The sequence below is a fragment of the Canis lupus genome, chromosome 13 (assembly GCF_003254725.2).
Source record: "Canis lupus dingo isolate Sandy chromosome 13, ASM325472v2, whole genome shotgun sequence".
Classification (NCBI taxonomy): Eukaryota; Metazoa; Chordata; class Mammalia; order Carnivora; family Canidae; genus Canis; species Canis lupus.
The window spans coordinates 7946234-7968545 of record NC_064255.1 but is presented as its reverse complement, the minus strand read 5'-3'; the positions used below and the strand labels follow the sequence as shown (position 1 = coordinate 7968545).

Genomic DNA, 22312 nt, shown 5'->3' with positions numbered 1-22312 from the left:
TAATTAGATTTTCATGAAGCTAAAAGTCTGGTATATGAGAAAAACAAGTAAATCAATCTAATCCCAATGTTGAAGGCTCTATGATAAGCACTTTATAATCCAGAAATGACACAAGCATATATGCTATTGAATAAAAGTCACAGGCTAACTTCTGATGTTAGCAGAATCATGGGATAGATGTTCCAAATGGTGCTCTTATAGCAATACAGGTTGATCCTGCGTAACTACAACATACTTATTTTTAAAGCAGAGTTGGGATCAAAAAGAAAAAGAAAAAAACCCACAGGAAATCTTTCAAGATGAGAAGAAAGAGAAGGAAAAAGAGGGAATAGAAGCAAAAGGACAGTAAATTAAACCCTGAATAGTGCCAGTAAACAAATACAAAAGTCCAGTCTCCTCATTGCTAATAGCAGTTCTGGGCTTGGAAGACTTGTAGGCCATTCTGCAACGATGGGGAACAGAATGCTGCTCCAGGGCAGCCCAGGTGGCTCAGCGGTTTAGCGCCACCTTTAGCCCAGGGTGTGATCCTGGAGACCAGGAGTCCCACGTCAGGCTCCCTGCATGGAGCTGGCTTCTCCCTCTGCCTGTGTCTCTGCCTCTCTCTCTCCCTCTCTTTCTGTCTCTCATGAATAAATAAATAAAATTCTTAAAAAAAAAAAAAGAATGCTGCTCTATAGGAGCTAAGGTAGTTTCAGTTATATATATGCCTTTGGATCCAGTGAATAAAGTGAAAACCTTATGTGGCAGAAAGCCACCATACATTAAACCTTCAGAATTCTCACTCAAAATTATTTAACTAAAATAAACTTACAGTTTTTAATAATCACCTAACAATGAATGAAATAGGCCACTATGAGTGAGAGTCATCAAAAACAAAGAAATGTAAACTGCCAAACCCTGGAGATATAATGAGCATGCAGATTATAAAAAGACCAAATAGAAATTTTATAAATAAAAAATAGATTTATTGAGATTAGACAACTAAAGAGACCATGAACTAGAAACAAGAACTAAAGAATTTGCAATACTGAGAGATAAGAACTATTGAAGACAGAATAAACACAAGAAGGTAAAACATACATGCAATTGTAGTTTCTGAAAAATAATACAGACAGAATGCAAAAGAGGCATAATGAGATGGTTTAGAAATAGGATGAGTACTTATAATAGAAACTATAGGTGTAAGATACACAATATTTACCAAACAGAATAACCAAAGATCTACATGAAAAATATAGTAAAACCTCAGAACACCAAATATTAAGTATCTGAAAGGCAACCAGAGAAAAAATATCAGAACACCTATATAAAAAAAAAAAACCTAGTCTAACAGATTTCTCAATAGCTTCAGTGAAAACAGAAAGTCCTCAGAGCAGTGTCTTCAATATGTGAAGAAAAAAGCATCAACTTATAATTGTGTTGTTAAAAAAAATTATTTTTCAAGGTCATTATCAAAATAATATTTATAAAAAAGGAAAATCACAGACCTTTAATAACATATTTTCTAAATGATAGACTTAAAAGAGGAAAGATTCTAGAAAAAAAGTTATGAAATGCAAGAAGAAAGGTTTAACAATTTCTTTAAAGGGTGAATTAATCTAAAAAGAAATGTAAATAATAAAATGATGACTAACTTCTGTGTTAATAAAGATAAGACAGAACAAAAATACTAGATCTACACTGTCCAATATAGTATCTACTAGCCACAAATTGCTATTTAAACTTTAAAAAAATTGTTAAAAATTCAGTTGCTAAAACTAGCAATATTTCTGCTGCTTAATAGCATCATGTACTGGAGGCCAATCTACTTGTAAGAAAAGTTACTATAAATATGGAAAGAAACTAAAATGTCGTTTACTAACAGGTTACATTGTTTACATAGAAACCTAAATCATCTACCAACAAAATATTAGAATTAGTGTTTGTCAAGGTACCTGAATATAACAATACTCAAATATTAACGTGTTAATATACATCAGCTACATATTTTGAAAGTATAATTTAAAATACATCTGTATAATATTAAAAATAAAATGAAATAGATATTTTTAAAGATGTGTGAAAAGTTAAAGGTTTAAAATTTTTTTGAAAGCTAAATCATAAATATAAAAAGAGAAATATATCATTTTTATGGATGGAGTAGCTATTATAAAAATGTCAGTTCTCCTTAAGTTTCACTATAGACTTAATCAAAATTTAATAGGATTTTAAAGGAATTTGAGAAGTTAATTCTAAAATTTATTTGAAAAAGCAAAGACCAGGGACACCTGGTGGCTCAGCAATTGAGCATCTGCCTTTGCTCAGAGCGTGATCCCAGAGTCCCAGGATCGAGCCCCACTTCAGGCTTCCTGTACAGAAGGAAGTTCTCCCTCTGCCTATGTCTCTGCCTCTCTCTCTCTCTCTCTCTGTGTGTCTCTCATGAAAATATAAATAAATCTTTAAAAAAAAAAGAGACCCCAAAATGGGTAAAGCATAACTGAAGAAGGATAAGGTAGGAAACTTGTGTTACCAAGCTTTATTACACCAAGCTTTATTACAAAGCTGTATCAATGAATATAGTGTGATATTAACTCAAGGAGAGACCAATTGGCCAGTGAAATAGAATACTCAATAGTATAGAGTCAGAATAATAGAACTTGATAATCACAAAGAGGATATTACTGCTCACTGGAGAAAGGAGAAAAGCTGATTATATGGAAAAAAAACAATAAAATTTATAGTTTATTTATTTTATAAAATTACAAAATTCCAGGTGAATTAAAAATTTAATTCCAAACAGAAACTTTTACAAGAAAATATAGAAGATAATTTTTATGATTTCAGAATATGGGAAATATTAACTTTAAGTGAAAAATTGCTAAACTCAACTACATTAATAGAAAGAACTTCTATTTATCAAAAGATACCATAAAGAAAATGGAAATAAACCATAAACTATTCACAACATATATAAATTCAACAAAGGATAAGTATCAATTAAGTAAAATTACTCTTCTGAATCTTAGGAAAAAGGTAAACACCCTCATCCCACAAAATAAACAAAAATAATAGATGACCAAACAGGCATTTCATTTTTTTTTCCCCAAACAGGCATTTCAAATGAGAGAAAATACTAATGCCCCAGCCTCATTAGTAATCAGAGAAGGGTAAATTAAAATCACAAGATTTCATTTTATTTATATTACATTAAATAAAAAAATTGATGGTAACCATTTTTGGCAAGGAAATAATGAAAAATGTATATAGCTCTAGGAGTATACATTTAGAAAACAGTAATTCTATACACTGGAACATGAACTTACCTATAACCCAGGAATTTTACTCCTAGAACAAAACCTGAAGAAATTTGCATATTAAACCTAAAAGATATGTACAAGAATTGTATAATTGACACCTGATATTTTTCTATCATTTCAATCATCATTAACAAAAATCTACTGACAAAAGTGGATGAATTGATTATAGCTGTGAAAATGAGTTATAGCTCTTGGCAACAAGATACATGAGTCAAAAGCAATGTTGAATGAAAAGATCAAGTTGGAGAAAATTAAATATCATGTACTTACATAATATGTAATATGTACACATATATAATTAAATTACATGCTGTAAATTTCATAAGCTGCTTTTTATTTAAGGATTGCTATATATGTGAAAATTTTATTTTAAAAGAGAAGGGAATATGTCAGTTACTTCTGGAAGGGAGATAGAGGAATAGAACTTTGGAGAAATACACATAACTCAAAAGGTGTTGATAATGTTGGGGAGGAAAAATTTTCTCTACCCTTCAAAGTCCTTCTAGTTGAACTTAGAATCAATTGACATGAGACAGATTAATCGGAGCAAATCAGACTTAATGGTGTACATATGGGGAATCCAGACAGACCTGGAAATTCCAAAGACAGTCATGCAACACGAAGCTCATATGAGCTAAGGCGAGGAGTTAGGGGTCTGAGGATACAAAGACGAGAAAGACTTAGCATGAAGGTGAAAGGTGATGTTCAGAAAACAAAGACTGCCCCATTATGTAGATAAAAGTATCTTAGGTAAAGAGGAATCTCTGTTAATAATTCTCTTCTTGGTACAAGGAATTTGAGGGGGAGGTAAAGAGCTTTTTCTGAATTTCCTGAGTTCAGATTGCTTTTAATTCAAAATAATGTTCATACCAAAGTGGCTCATCTTGGAATGGCCTGCACTTGGCCCCTACAATAATATTCTAGTTTTTAAACAGTGGGTTCACTAGTGTTGGTGATGTTATGCTTCATGAAGTCATATTAATTATTTATGTTGTTAATAGAAAAACTCTCTAATGGCCTAGTATACAAGGGAAGCCATTATAGATTTATTCCGAAGCCAACATGACTTGTTTATAAACTTTGTTCAAACCAAAAGCCTAATTTTTGGCCCACCAAACATGTATTGTACAACTGCTTTGTGAATGAGTAAAGGAAAACCATCTTGCTCCTGAGACACTGAACAATGCTCCCATTCCCTGCTTTCCTTTATGATAAAATTCATGACTCCTGCCTATATTTTACAAGATGTAAAATGTAATATAACCCTATAAAAACTGTACATTCTCCAGAACACTGTCTTCCTTGTGAATAGCATGTTTCCCAGGCATGCCCATGTCCTAATATGGACTCAAATAAAACTCTTGTTCAATTTGTGTTGACCTTTCTTGGTGCAGTTGTCAGGATATCAGAGCATCAGAGTACCTTACCTGAGAACACCTGGGGGGTCATCCGGAACTTGGCATTCAGTACCATCGCAGGCCCTTTGTTTCCCCTCTAACTTCACAGGTACATCTAGTGAGTTCTCCTAATATCGGTATCTCCTCAATTTGAGTTGATCTTTTTATTTAAGCTGTTCTCTAGGGATTGAAGTTTTAGATGATCCAAATGGGATTCTTTTGACATGTCTAAATTATTTCTCTTATGCACACAATTACAGAAAGCTGACAAGGTTAAGCAACCAGAAACTAGGAAGTCATTTTGTTCAATTTAGGAAACCTCCAACTTTAGAGGAGGGGCCAATGCTCACAGAGGAATTCTTTGATTTATTTGTTGCTGTGGCTTGGGCATCTTTGGACAAAACTAGCCATATTAAATTGGAAAATGGGAAATGACTAATTAATGGGCCTGTAGATTATTGCTATCTTGCAAATAGATTTGTTTTAATAAAAGGGAGAGGTTTGGAAATTGAGCTTTTAATGTTCTCTCCAAAAATATTAAACAAAGGCTAGATTTTCTTTTTATCTTGTGTGTATGTGTCTATGTGTGTTACATGAGATGTTTTTTCTACCTCTGGATGGGTATCACTAAAATTAATTTGTAAAACAGCTATTTAATTGCTTAAAAATTTGGATAAAAATTGGTTAAGAATAAGTGCCATAAAAACTAAGCATTCTATAATTCATAAAGATAGAGACTAACCCAAATGTTTTGCAAGTGAGTTAGGGACAAATGGGGCTAGGCAGGGCTAGGTAAGGGGCCATGGAAACAGGCTCTCAAAAAAATAAAAAAATGCTGAGGTGTAAGGAAACCAGAGATAAAGGAACAAACCAGACTACTCTCCCTAGGTATAGGTGGGCAGGGTGTCTTTTTATGACAGTCATCTTTGACCAATAAAGAAAGACCCCAAAGAAGAAGTAAGGCATTAAAGATGTTATCTCTAGTCCTTATTCAATGGTGATATGAGTAGAGAATGTTAAAAGGATTTAGGATCCCGGGTTGGCTTCCAATAAAAGACCAATCCTACAAGCCCTCAGTGGCAACCCTGTTGGGACCACTCTCACTTGTGAGAGCTTTCTCTGTATCTTTGCTTAACAAACTTCTTATTGCTTTACTCATTCTCCCTTGTCCACGAGATTCATTCTAGTTTAAGTTTGTTGCTTTAATTAAAGTAGGCATGTCTTTTGGAGTTATCAATATAAAATGTCATACAGATAATAGCCTTTTTTCTACCTAAATATATTAGTTAAATTAATATTTTATCTGTTGTAGCCTATCAGCAAAAAAAAAAAAAAAAAAAAAATTTACTTAAAAGGATGGTTGCTTTTGTCTGTCCATGAGGTTCTCATGGGTAATTAATAAAAACAAGTAGGCTGGGACACCTGGGTGGCTCAGTGGTTGAGCATCCGCCTTTGGCTCAGGATGTGATCCTAGGGTCCTGGGATTGAGTCCCACATGGGGTCCCTGCATGGAGCCTGCTTCTCTCTCTGCCTATGTCTCTGCCTCTCTCTGTCTCTCATGAAAATAAATAAGTAAAATCTTTAAAAAGAAAAAGTAGGCTGATAGATGTTTATAGGAGAGTTTAAATGGCTTTCAAAATCTTCAGTAGCCTGAAACTTTGAAGTTTTGCTAAGTTAAATGATTAATTGGGTTGAATTAATTAGATATTTAAGTCTTTTCAAAATAACATAGAATTCTAAATTTTTGATTACTAGGTTTGTATGCTTTTGGCAGAGAAACTGAGGATTCTTGGATCTATTGGTAGACAAGCTTTGTGCTTACTTGAAAGATTGTATTATGGAAAAAACATGTTTCTATGAACTATGAAACGTATTCATAAGTTTCTGATCTAAAGAATTCTGGTGTAACAGTTCACAATTGATTACTACTTAGTTTTCACTCTGGACACTAAAGTTTTTAAAAGCAAAAAGTAAAAAAGTAAAAATTCTAATAAGTATCATTCCTGGTTGTCTTAATTACAAGGAAAGCAATTCTATATGCAAGAAAGGATGTATTTTTTGATAAGGCATGAGAAATGGGAATATATTTTTCTTGAGGGGGAAAGAAAGTAATTTTGTCCTCAAAGGAGACTGGTTATTTAGAGGGAGAGAAGGCTTAGGACAAAAATCTGAATGAAAAAGAAAATTATAGAAACTTTGTAAAGGGGAATCTTTAGAAAAAAACATTTGTGCTTGGTCAGGAATGACTAAGACTGGAATGAGTGCATTTTAAAAGTACACACACAAAAAAGTACACTAGTATAAGATTGAGATTCAGTTTTTTTTTTTTTGATATAGTCAATTTTCTTAGATTATTAATCTATTTTTGGTAAGAAATAATAAACGTTTTTCTTTATCTGCCAAGAAAAAAAAAGTTTCTATCCTTTGTCTTTATCAAGTCTGATTACTTAAAATTAAAACTTTCCAATATTAAAAGGGCTTATGTTTTGCTAATAACTGTATATAACCTTTTGTTATCACCACCTTGGTTAAATGTGAAGTTTATAATAATCTGTAATTCTATTTAGCAATGCAGTTTAAAACCTTCTAAGGTTTTTAACAAAGAGTTCCCAAGTATTCAAATTCTAAATGAAGTTTTTTTGACTAATTTGTCTTGTTTATTTGGTATGTTTAAGTTACAAGGGAAGCATTGTCAAATGATGAAAAACCATATTAGGTTACAGTTGTAGAGGTAAATACTCCGTTTTAGAAATTGTATGAAATTCCTAACGTTTTCATACATTCTGGAATAAGGTCACATCAAATGATGTTATGTCACAGAAATAACCAGATTTCCTTGTCAACTGCATAATAATGAACCCTCATCAGATCTTTGTGGCTGTTTCTTTGTCTTTTTTCACTTACAGTTCTGATACTCTTGCAAAATGTGTTTCTTCTTCAAGGAGATTCATGAAGAGGACTTTTGGCAAATACCAGTTTCTAATATATTTTAAGTCCTAAAACTAAGCTGGGTAAGAATTTCCAAAATTACTGGGAAAGCTGCATTCAAACAGAACAAAGATTAATAATGATACTAAATGATTATATAGCTGATTATAAAAGATAATATATATCTTATATAGATTATATATAATATATAATGATTATAAAAGATGATTATAGTTTGGTGACTTTTGTTTGAAATGTTGCCTGTCCTCTAATGTCTGTCTGATCTTCCAGAATTAAGGAAACTTTTAAGATACCTACATTTTATAGAAATAAATGTTTCACCTTGTTTATGAAGGAATATTCTCTTTTCTCCCTACCTGAACCCTCTAGAACTCAAAAACTGTCAGTGAATATTCTTTTTATTATTTTTTTAAAATAAAATATTTTATTTTCATGCACTTCACTATTTGCATAAATTCAATAAGAATCTGTTCTCCTTGGAAAAGAATACCATTGGAAACATTAGTTATATTATACCAAAGCTTTGACTGGAATGTCATATTTGAGAGACATGCATAGCCTCAGATCTGACCAGACAACTTTAAAGAATGAAGGCTGACTGTATGGAACAAGAGAGAACCTTGGAAATGTTGACCTGATACCTTGCTTTCCAAAATTCCCCCCAGATGAGTAAAGAATGTAACTTCCCTGGCAGGTACAGATGAGTAAAGGACAGGAGGGGCTAGGTAAGGAGAGGTAGGTAGGGGGCTACCCTACCCTAGGTAGGATCAGGCTCACAAATATCCCCAAAATGTGGAGGTATAAGGAAGCCAGAGATAAGGGAACAAACCAGACCACCATGCCCTAGGTGTCAGAGGTGGGACTGGATCTCAGAACTCCAGGATCATGCCCGGAGCCAAAGGCTGATGCTCAACCACTGAGCCACCAAGGCATCCCTGGGGTCTTGTTATAACAGGTACTTGTGACCAACAAAAAATTACTGGACCCTAAAAAGTAAACCATTAAAGGTGTTATCACTAATCCTTACTCAATGGTGCTATCAGAAGAGATGTTAAAAGGATTTAAGTTCCTTTGTTAGCTTTCAATAAAAGACCAACCCTGAAAGCCCTCAGTGACAACCCTGTTGGGACCCTTCTCACTCCTGAGAGCTTTTTCTATATCCTCACTTAATAAAACACTATTACTTTACTCCCTCTTCTTTGTGAGATTCATTCTTTGTCTCTGTGAGACAAGAATCTCACTCTCCCACTTCACAGGGACCTCAGGATATTTTGGATTCATCAAGAAGAGAAATTCACCCAAATCTACAGGTATTGTAGGCAAATCTTGATGTTAAGTATTTGGCTTCTGGCCTTGAGAGGTTATTAAAAACTCAATTTGAAATTCCCTATAAAAAGTGCCAGCAAAACAGATTTCAAGAACTTAAATGGTAAATCACCATTCTTACTCTGCTTCTGTGCTTTCTTTATTATAAAAAAGTTTCAGTACCACATCTTTGTAGATATTATTTGATTTTAATACCATTCATTATACACTGGACTAAATCCTGATTTCTTCTAGTATCCTCTAATGCCTGATACAACTCTTCCAACTAACATTTTGATTTTTCTTCCACCTTTTTGACTTCAATCATTTGAAAACTAAAACTGCCCTTCTTCTTGGAGCTCTGCAAACAGAAAACGTAAGCAGCTTGATGTAAAGGACTCACTGGAATAGCTTGTGTGTAGACAATCTTTGTGCCTATAGTTCAGTGGGCCACCCAAAGATCATCAGAGACATTTGAACTACAAACTAGAATTAGAAGTAAATGACATCAGAGTAGATTGCTTTCCCAAGATTTGGGACCAGGTCTATACTTCTACCCTTCTTTCTTTTAAATTGCAATATTAGAAGATAGTAAACCTATGTGTTTGCTTTTACCTCCCCCTTTATTGTATCCTGACAAAATATTATGATTACCTGCTGATTTAACTAACATAACTTCAAATACTATCCTAGTACTTTATTATGATGAGAACTTAGATAAAATATATAATGACATTTTGGGCACATTTTAATGTTCCTTTAGCTACATTGGTGCTTATATATTATAAAGGACCTCTATTGGAAAAAAACTTTCAATAAGTACTACCTAATTCAAATTTAACCTGAATTATATATAACACTTAACAGACTGACCATTTTGACTCTATAAAGTTAGATAGTAATTTATTAAGAAAGATTCTTAGGTACAGTGGGAGAAACAGTGGAAGCTTGTCCAAAATGCCAAAATATCCAATGTGCCCACACTCTGGTTTTTTTTTTTTTTTTTTTTTTGTGGATGGAATAGCCCAAGACAAAATAAGAAACGAAAATGGGTATCTAACAGAGCTACTACTTTAGGAGTAACTTGGTGGATTCAGCCCCTCCCCCAATAGAAGATTTTGAGGAACTTTGGGTCAATGCCCTTTTTATTAACTATATACATCCAAAATATACAGCTCCCCTCATTTGTGGAAAATCATTTAAAGACTTCTGTAACTTATATAAATGTTCAATTACTGCCTTGGTTTCCAAATTTATGGACAACCTGACCTTACAATGTTTTTTTAACGTCTCAAAAAATAAAATAGTTCCTATTTTTATTTTTCAAGGTTTCATTTCACTTAAAATTTTTATTTTTTCTTAATCTCACAATGTACATACGTACTTTACCAACTGTGCCAGCCAGCCCCCCCAAAAAAATTATTTTAAATACCACCAGAGTTCTTCCTATTGGAGGAAGATGGGCTTATTATCCAAAGATTCTTGTTAGATTCCAATATCCACCGACATCTGTAAATTTAGGCAAAATATATGGTTATGCCCTGAACAACAATGGAACCCTGAATTCATTCCAAGTTGGCCTATAACAGTTATGACTCTATAAACTAACATATGGTATATGGGAAATAGAAGATTTTGTGGGAAGGTTTAACAAAAACACTTCTGTAGTAGTCTTATTTTGTAACCAGAGTACTTTTTATCAGAACACTACTGTTATATAGTATAATACTGGCTGTGCAATTCAAAGAGAATTGCATGATACTAACAAAATGTATAGTAATATTGATATTGAGGACCAGAAGTTTGGGGAGATAGAATTACAACAGCCACAAGATACATTATCTATAAAACTAATTGGCCGGAGAAATTCTTACATATAATAACAGAAATATACCATTTTAAACTAATCAGCTCAAATGTATCACAAGGTACAAATAATTATAGATAAAAAAGGTAAATGAATATTCAATTTAAGATTATCAAAATACTTGTCATGGATTTTCTAATTCTGTACCTATTCCCACTGGTTGCTTCAGTTATTACTACTTGGATTTAAAAAAAATATATTTTATTTATTTGAGAGAGAGAGAGACAGAGAGAGTGCAAATGGGGGGAGAGGGACAGGGAGTTACTAATTGGATTTTTGTTACTAATTCTGCAGGTCTACTACAAAGGTTACTAAAAAATGTAAAGGCAAAACTTACCACAAAGCACATGTACAATGTTTCCATGACAGTTTGATCTCAAATTGATCTAAAAATCAAACAAAACAAAACCCAATTGTAATATTTCCTACTACAGGCCATACTCTTGACCTTCCCAGGTGGACTCCTAGACAACCTAAATTAGGCCTAGCATCAAGGGACAAAATAATGATCATCTCTGCTTTCTTTCTAAAGGGAAATGATGAGAGAAAAACTCTATAAAGTCCTGATTTACAAGAGAAGCAATTTTAGATTTCTTCCTAAGACATGACTATATATAAACTTTCAACTTTGTTCAAACCAAAAGCCTGATGTATGGCTCACCAAGTATATATTGTACATCTGCTTTGTGAATGAGTAGTCTAAAGGGAAACCATCTTGTTCCTGGGACACCAAACAATGCTCCTATTCCCTGAATTCCTTTATGATAAAACTCTTGATTCCTGCCTATATGCTAATCTGTAACCCTTTGAGCTTTTGCAAGATGTAAAAAAGTCTATAAGCCTGTAAAAACTGTTCATTTGCCAGAACACTTTCTTCCTTAAAAAATGTGCTTCCCTAACTTGGGCTCAAATAAAACTTTCCTACTTCTAGAGTCTCTAAAAGGGTTTATTCAATTTTCATCAACAATATGTATTAAAGTGACATAACATTTAAATCAGATCCTTTATGTATTGTTTATACCCCTAAATTTGCTAAAAATAATAAGAAGGGTGCATTAAATAAGTCATATAATGCATGAGTGAATATAAGGAAAGCATAAATTGGAGCCAGATAGACCTGAATTTGAATTTTTTGTTTTGATGCTTGTGAGCTTGAGCTGTATTATCAAGAACTAGATACTTAAAAAAAAAAAGAAAAAAAGAAAAGAACTAGATACTTAAGATCTCTGAATATCAGTTTCCTTTAACAATATGTAGAGTAGTCCTGGTATGTGCTAAGTACTGTTTAGGGCACTAGAGATATAGTGGTGAACAAATGCACACCATGTCTGGGTGCTGCAAGAATATGTGAAGAGGTTACATATACTGCATGCAGGAACCTGGAACGGTTTGACAGCACTGAGCCATAATTCTTGATGTCAGACTCAAGTCAGTGCCCTCTTAGATGAATTTCTGTGGTCATTATTTCATAGATCTTTCTAACTTGCCATAGGCTGTTCTTCCAACACCCCTGGGAATATATGAAACATAATCATGGACATTTCACATCGAATATTAATTTAGATATAATGATAAACTGGTTGAAAGGATAGATTACCCAATTCTTTAGGATATATAAGTATACAAAAGCTGATTCTGTAGAGAAGTCTTTTTTTTTTTTTTTAAACTTCCAGTCGATTTTAGTAAATGGCAGTTTCCATATCACATGCTACACCAGTTCACCAGTTCAGGGCAAGAATTTTCTAATAAACTTTTTCTAATATTAAAACTGCTTTCCTTTCCCATCATTCAACGTTCTACCCTGAATTGAGAGAGAGAAGCTGGATGGGCCCTAAGTTGCTGGGGGAAATCCAGATTGATCTGTTTCCTCTTCGTGAGGAGATAGAGCAGGAAAGGCACGTCCAGCCCCCCAAACAAAGGACTAACAAGCGTAAATATGTTGTTCCACCCTTAGGCTGGCCTGCCCTTGAAAAGGCCTGTGATTTTCAGTGGGATAGTGGCTCCCATTATTTCTTGCAGTGGAGCGCCTCTACCACCAATGGGAGAGCCAGGGCACGGCTGGCCTCGGCCATCTTGTGCATGTCACGCTTCTTCTTGATCACAGGGCCCTCGGTGTGAAAAGCCTCCAGCGCTCGTGTGACAACTTCTCCGGCATCAGCAGCCGCCGGTGCTTCTTCTCCCTGCACTCCTTGATCATCCACTTCATGGCCAAGAAGCAACGACGCCGATGGGCAAGTGGCACAGGGACCGGATAAAAATGGCCCCCTCTGAGGATGGGCACCAGCCCTATCACGGGCTCACAGCCCTGCAGGCTGGGTGGGAGACGGCATAGGGGTTGCCTTCGACGGTGGCCTGTTCCTCTGCGGAAGCGGCAGGGTACTCCTCAAACTGCTTCCGTTTCACAGCTTCCAGAGTCTGCATCAGGAGGGATCTGGGCAGGACTTTGTTTCCTCCTTTCAGCATCATGTTGGTGAGTTTACTGACCACGGGGTCTTCAAACACAGAGCTTGTTTTCGCTGCTGGAGCAGCTTTGGTAAGTAAGCTGAGTCTTCCTGAGTTCCGGTTCATACTTCTCTTCCTCGGCCAACTCTGCCAGTGGCTCACGGTAATACTCCTGGTCAATCCGTGGATCCTTGTATTCGGGACCATGGCGGCTCCAGCTCACGTGGGTTAGCCCCGGAGGCCGCAGGACGGCACTCCGCAGGCTCAGCGCCAGGGTCGGCCAGCCTCCCTCAGCCTTCACCGTGGGGGCCGCCATCTTGGCGGCCGCGAGGACCCCGCGAAGGCTGCCCTTGGCGTGCCTGAGCGAGTAGGCGGGAGAGGGGGAAAAGGCTCCACAGGGTCCTAAATCTGTACGTCGCTCCATGAATGCGGGCGTGAAGTCTCTCCCTCCGAGGTCCAAAGGCAGGAGCCGAAAGGAAACATTCTGCATTTCGTTATCCGCCGAGCCTGTCACGACCCTCAGCAGCGGGGCTCTCTCTGCTCAGGCCCCATGCAGGCCCCCGAGAAGTCTTTATTGTAACTTTATCAGATGTTATTAATCCCTGACACCTTTACTTTCCCCACCTATATTCACTCCCTTGAACCTCCCCTAGTGTCATGAGAAAGATAATTAATTTCTCTTTGCAGACATGAGGACTGTAGTTCTCCCCCTTCCTATCTGCCCATCTCAGTTTATGGGTCTCAGTCTTTCTCACTGCTACGTGCCCACTGAGCTCTGGGACACTTAAGCAGTCCTGAGGCTACAGTCATTGATGCTGGGTACATAACCATTAATTCCAAAGTAACATTTGCTCCAAAGGAGCATGAGAGAAGAAAAAAATTTCTATCCTCATAACAAACACCTAAGAGAAAAACAACAATGAAAATCTGATAACAGTATGGTTGCTATAAAAATGAAATTTGCCTATGTGTGATATTTACAGGAATGTAATATAAATCCCTCACAGTCAGCAAAAAGGCAGCTTATATATCACACAAAGAACCTTCTTGAAACCAAGAGTAAATTCCTATAGAATATGCATCTGAAATACAGAAAAAAACCATAAAGAAAATGGTCATTAAATTCCCAGCATCTGAAAAAAAAAGAGGAATAAAAACACAGAGATTTACATGAATCATATTTGAGAAATTTCTAACTGTGAGCAAAGCAACAAAATGACACCTGAATATGTATTCAGATAGTTACTGATGGAAAAATGTGAGCAAAAACCAAGACAGAAGGTCATAACTAGGGGCACCTGGGTGGTTCAGTCGATTGTCTGCTTTCAGTTTAGGTCATGATCCCAGGGTCCTGGGTCCCGGGTTCCCGGCACTCTGGCTTCTCGCTTAGCAGGGAGACTGCTTCTCCCTCTCCCTCTGAACCTCTCCCCTTACTCATGTTCTTGCTTGCACATGCTCTCTCTTTCTGTCTTTGTCTCTCTCTCTAGTAAATAAATTTAAAAAAAATATTTAAGTGGTTAGGATCTTCTTTTAATTTCCAAGGAAAAGGGGGTAGCACCATGTAGTGCTCTGTCAACCCAAAACTCAGGTGGTAGCATTGATCTTCCTGAAAGGACATTCCTCACTCTCAAGCACCCCAAAGTTTAAATGAACTACAGAATCAGACCACAGGGGAGATTTTAAATATTAAAGATGTTTTAAAATTGTTTTTGTTTTTAACCTCTGGCAGTATTTATATCTGAAACAAGAAGTCTTGACCCATTTACAAACAAAACACAAGTTTAAAAAAATACCACTATGCCTAGCCCATTATACCATTTTTTCTAAGCATTTAAGTATTTCCAATCCATGGGATTAGAAGATCATAAAACTACTGGCCTACTAGCTGCACCTTTTTTTGAGCTAATTCTTTATAGATCAGTGGATGTTCATCTACCATAATTGATGACTGGAATTTCTTTGTCCTATTAGAATGAATGGGCTTCTGAGCACAAGCAAGAGTCAAAATTCTGGAAAGCATAGAATCTGGACACTATATACAGTTCATTAAGAAACTGAGATAGATGTTAGCCTGCATGAAATGTATTTATATGATCTACTTATTAATATCTTCATGCAAATCATGCTTTACTCCAACCTCTGTTTTTTACTATCTTACCCTGTTTAAATAAATCCCTGAAAATAGTCATTTAGTTGCTATAGTACTTTACTCCTTTGCTTACTTTGCAAGTCCCAATGGTGTATTGCAGATGTAGTTTTAGTCCTTCTCTACAAAGTATGATTTTTCCATTAGAATGAACACAAAGGGCTACTTACATCTGGGTAGTGTGTGGTTGCAGATTTCTACAAACAGCACTGGAAACAAAAATCAGGTCACAAATCCCTTTCTCAAAGGCAAATACAGTTCCTACTTTTGATCCAGGCAGAAAGCCAAACCTAGAATAAGAGAAGCCATATGTACGTGTTTGAGAGAAAGTTGCCTACATAAGTAGGGATTTTTCCCAAATAATGAAGTTAACTTTTTGATGGCTTTTGGAAAATGATGAAAATGTAATGGTCAAACTACAAACTTTAAAAATGTTTTACAAATACTTTGAGGTAATTTTTTAAGAAGAAGAAACAGCATGATAAAAGGGCCACAGCCTTCATCAAGACTGATTAATGCAAAGAGGGCAACTCTGGCATTTAAAGGTTCACCAGTTTCCCTACACTCAAGTACAGCTGAAACTTGTTCCCAGATATTTTTATCCATGTCCAAATGCAGAAAGATCTCTGACTCCATAGGGGGAGAGTCCGTAAAACTGCCCTCACCCTCAACTCCTTTCTGATCTTCATTTGTGCTTAATAAGATATGAGAAAAACAAATGAGTGGTTCTAGGGTTACCATTAGAAACTCTTTTTAAATACACATTAGTACAGTTCAAGAAGATTGATCCTAAGGTCTCCAGGCTCAGAAGCTTCTAAATAAGTCGTTCTTGACTGGGAGCAATTAGCCCCTAGGGAACTTTTGGCATGTCTAGAAACATTTTTATCCTTACAACTGGTGAGTAGGAGACACTACTGGCATCTAATGAGCAAAGGCCAGGAATCCTGAAAATATCCCGCAGTGCACAGGACAGCTCCTGACAAGAAAGCATTATAGCCCCAAATATCAAATGCAGAGATTGGGTAATATCATTGCAGATCAGTGTCCCTCGGATCAGTCCATCTGTAAGGTAGCATAGTCTTCTGACTGATTTTTGGCCTTTGGGTCCTCATAGTAAGCAGGCATTGGGAGCCACAATTCCCCTTCTGTGTATGCATCAATTTGGGGTGAGGAGCATGATTTCTCTCCTTATTTCCAAGTTGGGAGGCTATAAATCTGTTCTCTTCTAACAGATCTGGCTCCCAGATTCTGACCTGCTCTTACCTAAAAAGAAAGACACAAAGGGAGGTTAGAGCCAAATAAAGTGTTATTCTTTGGTTTTTCTCAGGCTACGAGGAATCTTCTAAGTTAAGCAAAATGGTGTTTGGGGTTTGCTTCCAACCTCTAGGCCAAACAGTATGTTTGGCAAGGACTATAAATAAAAATAAATTTGGGGGCACCTGGGTGGCTCAGTTGGTTAAGCCTCTGACTCTCAGTTTTTGCTCGGGTCATGATCTCAGGGTTATGAGATCAAACTCCACATCAGTCTCCACACTTAGTGGAGAGTCTCTTGAGATTCTCTCTCTCACTCTCCCTCTACCCTTTTCCCTATTTATACTCTCTCCTTCTAAAATAAAATCTTAAAAAATTTCAAGAATAGCTTGGATATTTGAATTCCACTTCATGGTATACAATTAAATGTATGAATTCCCATTTTGATATATTTAATCAAGGAAAAAGCCAAATTGTTTACATTTTCCTCTATTTAAAAACGTTTAAATATATACTTAAAATATCAGTATAAAGTGGCCAATGTTTTCTTGAGTAGGAAAAAAATACTCTGGGATGATGTACTTCATTCATTTTGGTGTTAAAGTAATGTAGAAATAGATGAAAAATACAGATGCTATAACAATTTTCCTTAGCAAAATATAGGTTGGAAACTTTGCTGGGTCTCCATTTACTCATTTGAAGTTTTGCTGATCCATGAAACCCAAAATTCTGGAATCACTGTTCTAATCTGGTCAACAACCAGCAACTCACAACTAAATAGTCATTGTCTTTGTTTAAGCAACTCAACTGGTGAGGAATTTTCTGCTTTCTGAGGAAGACTATGTCATATTTGGCCAGTCCTATTGAAAAGTTCTTAATGCTGCAATAAAACACAATATTTGTAATCATCCCCCCCCGTACCCCCCCACAATTTCTTGGTTCTTGGCTCTGGTTCTACCCAGCAGGTCACAGCGAATAAGGCAATTCCACTTCTATAGGACAGCAGTAAGTAATGATGGTTATCACCCATCTTGAACTTCATCTTCAAGCCAAGCATCTACTAGTGCTACACTGACATAACTCAAGAATTCCTCTCTACAGTGTGTCATTGTCCTCTAAACAGTTTCTAGTTTCTTTAAAATTGAACCACATAAGTTTTTAGCTGAAACAAACTCTACTAGTTCTATCATTTTTCTGTTTTAGATATTTCACTCATACTGTCCAGCTTTACGGACAAACTAGATTTGTTGGCAGATCTTAGAAATATTGACACATGAAATTATAGTCAGATCAAACCATAGATATTTAAACAAATTTTTCCTCTAACTCCCAAGCCCTCTACTATGTATAAATTCAATTGGTGGGATTTCTATTTGATTCGAGGTTAGGATTTTTTTCCCATCTCCTAAATTTCATCTTGTTATTGTCAGGACTTTGTTCTACACTGCTGAGATTTTTAAAAATATTTTCTTATAAAATATTTCAAACATTTGGAAATCGAGATGAATATAATGAAAATTCATGTGCCCAAACCCAAATACAATACATATTAGCATTATAGCATATTTTCTTTAGGTTATTATCGCTTTAAGCAAACCAAATGTTGAATATAGTTGCAGCCCAACTGAGAACTCTGAAATCCCATTCCCTACCCTTTTCTCCCTAGTTAAACCACTATCCTGAAGGTGCTATGTACTTCTCATCCCAGATTTATACATCTAATTTTACATATGCAGATAGCTATAAACTATACATATTTTTGAATATATATTATCATAGAATATGGATCACTCTAAGACTTTTTTTAACTCAACTCTTGTTTCTGATCCTTATCCTTGTTAAAATATGAGATACCAGTTCTTTTATTTTCAACTGCCTATTTATCCGGTCTATTTTCTCCTTTCAAACAATGCTATTAAGCACATCTTTAAACATATCATCTTACGTTCATGTAAAATAGTGGCCCTAGACAGACCTCTAGAAATAAAATATCTGGATTATGGTTATATATCATTACTTTTAATAGTTACTGTCAAATTTCTTTTTAAATCACTAGTACTAATTTATATTTCCATTAATAGGAATTGAGATTATAGGGATTATTGCCACATCCTTGGCAATACTTAAGAGTGTTATTGGTTAAACTGTGTCCTCCTCCAAAATTCATAGCATCACGTTGAAAATTCTGTATTGAAGTTATCATCAATATCTCAAATGTGACCTCATTTGGAAATAGGGTCACTGCAGATAAGATTAATAAAATCAGGTCATATTTGAGTAGGGTGGGTTCTTAATCCAATGACTAGTATCCTAAGTAAAATGGGAAATTTGGACACAGGAAGAATGCTCTGTGGAGATAAAGGTAGACAGATATTGCAGTGATGTAGCAGAAGTCAAGGAACACCAAAGATTTCCAATAAACTACCAGAAGCTAGGGAGAGCATGAACAGGTTGTCCTGTTGTCACAGATTCTAGAGGGAACCAACTCCTTGGATCTTATTCTTCTAAGCTGCAGAACCATGAAATAATATTTTTGTGCAAGCCACCCAGTTTGTGGTACTTTGTTATTTACCAGCTCTAACAAACTAATATACCTGGTATTATCTGACTTTTCAAATGTTTGCCAATATGATAGATAAAAGAAAATCTTATTTTTAATTTTTATTTTCTTTCACCAATGATATTGAACATATACATTGCTAATTTGGGTTCCCTCTTCAAAGAATTAACTTTTTAATCTCAGCCTACTTTTAGCTGACTTATCTCCAACTTTGATGATTTTTTTTACATAAATACTAATTATTCAAAAATACTTTTCTTTATGAAACAGGTTCTTGGTATCACGATTAAAGATATTCCTACCCTGAAGTCTTAATATCTTCTATAATTAATCTAATAATTTAAAGTTTTGTTTTTCACAGTTTGTTCTTTAATCTGACTGGATTTGATTTTTGTGTATAAAATATTAAAAATGATAAATTCTTGCCTATTTGGATAAATCAATTTTCCAAGAACCATTTACATATTTATTTAACTGAGAGGTGAACAGCAGTGTTGTTTTTAATGAATTTTAGTCCAGAATACAAAGCAAGGTACTAGCCATTGCCCCAATTTGTTAGTACAAGTATAAACAATGGCCTTTTGTTCCCCCATAAAAGCAAGTTACAGAAAGGACAGGATAAGACATTTGAATCTAGTTTTGAAAAATCAGCCTAGAAGCTAGTAGTACTGTTGCATTGCAAAAGGCTTTCATTTACTCTTTGTCCCATATCCACTCCATTTATCACTTCAAATTCTGGGACTATCATGATCAAGAGTTTTTGTGGGAGAATTTCCCTTTTGAAATTTTTAGTGTGCAAGGGTCATTTTTCTTGGTTTTGCTGATGTCCTTGACCTCTGTTGCTGGATGAGTGAGGGAGCTGGCACAGTTCTTCAGGAGTTCTGAGGCATTTTGACCATGATGGTTTTCACTTAAGTATATGCCTGCAGCCCATACTCTCCCAGCTTCTGGTAGCTCTGGATATCTTGTAGCCACTGAATGGTGACAGAGCCTCAGGACATCATAGCAGTTTACCCACACAGTGCTAGCCCAAAGGGCTTGGGACAGGTAATTGGCCTTATCCAAGTCTTTGGTGAAGATTGCTGCAGCCAAAAATTGCCAGCCCAAAATTGGAATTGTTGGCTCTCTCAATAACTTCCTGTATGGTCTTGAATTTCAGGATCTGTATCACTGGCCCTAAGATCTCCTTGGTAATAGTCATGCTGTCTTGTACATCTCTGAACATGGTGGGCTGGACAAAGTAGCCATGGTCAGCAGCCATCCCTCCACCACATAGCAGGTTTGCCCCTTCCTCCCTCCCAGATATGATATAACCAAGGATCTTCTTAAACTAAGTTTCTTCCATCTGAGGTCCCTGGCTTTGTCAAAGGGGTTGCCAGCTACACAAGACCTGGCTGAGGTGATGCTCTGCTCCACAAACTCAGTGTAAATATCTTCTTGCACAAAGGTCTGGGAGCCTGCACAGCTGTACTGGCCCTTGTTGAGGAACAGGGCAAAGTGGGGCTGCTCCACGGCCCAGTTCATGTTTACATCTGACATGATATTGGGGCTCCTTCCCCAACCCCATTCTCACACCAGGGTCACTCTCTTGAGGTTATTTACTGCTCCCTGGACTAAATGGCCAACCTCAGTGGAGCCTGTGAAGGCCACTTTGTCCATACCCTCATGGGATGAAGTTCAGGAATAATATTAAGCATGGGAGGGGGAAAGCCAGTCTCCTTAATGAGGTTGGCCACATAGAGGGCAGTGAGCAGAGTCTGCTCAACTTCTTTCAACTTCTTTCCAGTTTCCTAGGCTGGGTACAGTTTCCAGGCTTACACCAGGAATGGGAAGGTCACAGAATGATTTTCCTGCTTACTCTGATAGATTCATGGTGGTGTAGCTGAAAAAGTCCCTATCTGTAGGAATGGTTTTCCCATGGTACTTGTCAGCCTAACTAGGGTAATAATGGAGGCATTTGAGGACCATGTCCAGATCTACCAGGTAGAAGACATAGGGCTTGCTCTTATCCAGGGTCTCTAAGGCTGCCAGGTAGGTCCGGTCCCACTCGATCAGATCAGCCAGGCTGTTCTGCAGTTGGCTCGTGTTGGATGCATCCATGTGGTGCCAGGGTGAGCTCAGCTGGAAGGCAGCCTGGGCATCCTTTACTGCCTCGTCCACATCTTGTCTCCTTCAGTACCTGACAGATGACTTTTCCTGTGGATGGATTGACGGTGGGGAATGTTTTCTTGCTGAAAGCATCGTGCCACTCATTGTTTATGAAGATCTTGCTGTAGAAAACTTTAGACTGCTGCTTGGGGGCTAGCATGGCTTGGGTGGCAGCAGCCGACAGGAGATGGCAGCCCAGGCAGCAGCAGCGAGTGCAACAGTTTGCAACATGCCCTGGTAAGAGCAGGCATGCAGGACCTCCAAGAACCATTTTTAATTCTCAGTTTTTTGTTAACTTGTACTAACAGTTCATGTTTCCATATACATGCAGCCTTATTTCTGGGGTCTTTATTCTCTTCCATTTGTCTTTTTTTTTTAATCTAATTCTGTGGTAATGCTACACTGTCTTAACTATTATAGTTGTAAAGTTTTCATTGACCTGAAAAAAAAAACCTTTTTACTATAATTTTTCCTTACTTTCTAATTACAGTGCATTGTCATTAGAGAACATAATCAGTATTGTATTGAATCTGTAATAGAATTTTTTAAAAGAGCGTATTTATTTATTATAGACAGAGAGAGAGAGAGAGAGAGATTGAGAGAGAGAGGCAGAAATACAGGCAGAGAGAGAAGCAGGCTCCATGCAGGGAGCCCGACGTGGGACTCGATCCTGGTTCTCCAGGATAACACCCCGGGCTGAAGGCAGGCACTAAACTGCTGAGCCACTGGGGCTGCCCAAATCTATAATAGAATATTAAAATGAGTCTTTTTCTACTGTTTTGGAGTAGTTGCTAAGTAGTTTGCAACATTCGGCCCAAGAACCACATTCAAGGCAAATACATGCAGGAGGTGAAGGGAGAGAATTTTTTTCCCTCCTTCACAAGTAAAATAAAGAGATATCCCTTATGCCTGTTAAGGAGCTTTAAAAAACCATTAGAGAGCTTGATTCCA

General features: G+C 36.5%; 2 pseudogenes; both read right to left on the bottom strand.

The window, feature by feature from the left end:
- Positions 1-11996: 11996 nt before the first annotated feature.
- On the bottom strand, positions 11997-13572 carry LOC112662395 (28S ribosomal protein S7, mitochondrial-like; annotated as a pseudogene).
- A 6222-nt stretch (positions 13573-19794) lies between these two features.
- Positions 19795-21632, bottom strand: LOC112662503 (aldehyde dehydrogenase, mitochondrial-like; annotated as a pseudogene).
- Positions 21633-22312: the final 680 nt, after the last annotated feature.